This window comes from Montipora capricornis, chromosome 12 (genome assembly GCF_036669925.1).
Source record: "Montipora capricornis isolate CH-2021 chromosome 12, ASM3666992v2, whole genome shotgun sequence".
NCBI lineage: Eukaryota > Metazoa > Cnidaria > Anthozoa > Scleractinia > Acroporidae > Montipora > Montipora capricornis.
Window position 1 is genome coordinate 42073445 of NC_090894.1, and position 2500 is coordinate 42075944.

Below are 2500 nucleotides of genomic sequence, written 5' to 3' on the forward strand. Positions count from 1 at the left end.
GCACCCGCATTTTTCAGTTGCTTTCAAACCACTTACATGTATGAAGAGGGAGCACCCTCAAAACGTTTGGTTCACATTTTAAATTGAATGAGTGTCATTTTGGCTTTATGCCAACGTTATGCCAATATTGACTTTTATCTCGACTTATGCTAATTCCAAGAGACATTATCACAAAGAGAAAGCTCAAGGTCAGTATTAGCTCAGTGTTAGAAGAGCACCAACTCGAGTATGCATTAACGTGCATTGTCTTCCCTTTTCTTTGCTACAAGGCTACCTCAATCATCCGGTCATGTTTCTTCAAGTGATATGTAAGACTCCGCTTTCTGTAGCAGTCTGGTGGGTAAGCCAGAGTCTGGCTAAACTTCTCTGTGGCAAGGTTAAACCTGACAAAAAAAAAATATATATATATACAACCCCAACCGTCATGAGTTCCTGCTGCATTGTTTCCTAAAGTTTGTTTAAGCCATGGCGATGACCAAAGCGACCACTCCACGAACCTTGATAAGGTGAGCACAAACAGTTTGGAACAAAAAAATTGACAGTTTAGCTAACGAAACTAAGTATTTAAACAACGTTCCAAAGAGGAACAACTATAGCACAGATTTCGTCAAACGCAACACATACAGCAGACAAAACGGCAACTGTTACTTTAGTGACAAAAAACGTAAGAGGGACTTCTGATTCTATCGCACGGATAGTACATGTAGGACCTTACAACATACGCGCTGGGCAACATATCTACAACGACTTTACGACGCTTACTAACGAATGTCAAAGACAAGTTAGGACGACCTCAGGAAAAGACGGGGAACAATATTGGTGAAACCGGCAGGAACCTAAACCCACGACTTACAGAACATAAACGAGTGACTAAGAATGGTCTTTTAGTCAAGTCAACTGAAACCAGCACTTGGCTAAGTAGGCTGACTTCTGGCTGTTATGCACGATTGTGGTCTCATTCACACAGAAGCACTTCAAGCTAATCCTGGAAAGGTCAGACCACAACACCAGGAACTCCGTGCCCTACTCTTTTCGAATAGTATGTGGGATCTTTAACGTCCCACAGAGTTAATGAACAAGGGCTGTGAGACGGGACCTCCGGCCCATCGTCCTTGTCCGAGAAGACTTGAAAGTCTAACCATTTGCAGATGTAGTTACAAAGGCAGCACTTTCTCCTCAGTTACTTAAAGACCCTGAGTGTTGGTCCAGCCGGAGTTGAACTCACGACCTCCCGCGAGACAGCCCGGTGCTCAACTAACTGAGCCACCGGTGCGCGGTGGTTGTGGTGGTGGTGACCTCAATAGCAAAATTGATGAAAGGTTCATTCAAGAACAAAACACACTATCGACTGGGACTCTGCTAACTGCTTACGCACTATACCAAACCGTTTCCAATCTCTACCCTCGACTTACAAACAATTAAGTAACAGAAAACCTTAACTACACTTTTCTTTAACTCTGCTTACAAACCTACAGCGAAATGCACCAATCACTATCCTCACAACCAATGGACCAATCACATTACTTTTCCCGCTACCAATCACAACACAGCCCAGACCATTAATTAAGCAACAACGACAAATTCAAATCAAATAATTTTGGATTGGCTAGAAAAAAGAAAGTAAAAAGCTACAATGACAAGAAGAAGCCCAGTGGCACCAGTGCCATTTGCATGCGAACAAATGTCTAGTTTCTAAAGAAACTGTGGTGCTCTGTCGGTGGGAGAGTGAAACAGGAAAATTTGGTGTTATCAAACGTGTTGATAAAGGTTAAATTACCATCGTGAACGATTTGGAAAGCTGACGTTTCGAGCGTTAGCCCTTCGTCTTTCGCTCTGACGAAGGCCTAACGCTCGAAACGCCAGCTTTCCAAATCATACACATGCGAATACCACTGAGACCAAATTCTACATTTGTCTAATATTCCGTTGCAAATTTAACTCCAGATTGTCTTATAAAAGCCAACTGGTTTTCTTCTTCAGTTGATTTTCTTAAGGCTGCCATCAAAATTTGAATAGTGAATTAGTAGTTTCTCTTTGTATGTGGCGTTAAAAGCCTCAAGCCCAAAATAGCTCGATGAAGGAGCATAAAAAATATCCATTTTTCCTAATAAAGAATTTTTTTTTGTGAATAACACAAAAGTGTCGAAAATAAAAAACAATGCTCTAAACATTCTTTAGTAGTTAATTGGAGAATTAATATTATACATTAATTATTATTATTATAACTGAAACTTACTAAGTCTTCTTTGTCACTTGCAAATTCATCATTTTACAAATACAAATACAAATACATACTTAATTGACCGCTCCCCATAAAGGCTTTTCAGGGCCAATGAAACACAACGAAACGACGAAACAGAACAACAACAATTTTAATTGACCTGACCACAAATTGACTGAGGTTATCTAGTACAGCACCATCTAACCCTTCCAACTTAATCAGCAAATTGAAATATACCAGTCTTCTCTTAAGGAATTGTTTGCTCTGCAGATATTCATC

The 2500-nt window shown here is 40.2% G+C and overlaps 1 long non-coding RNA gene across 1 annotated transcript in view; it reads right to left on the reverse strand.

Moving 5' to 3' along the window:
- LOC138027051 (uncharacterized) overlaps nt 1–2500 on the reverse strand; it is a 44655-nt gene that overhangs the window by 33729 nt on the left and 8426 nt on the right. The window contains exon 3 of the long non-coding RNA XR_011127397.1: nt 275–383. This is a non-coding gene — a long non-coding RNA (uncharacterized lncRNA). The remainder of the gene's footprint in view (nt 1–274; nt 384–2500) is intronic.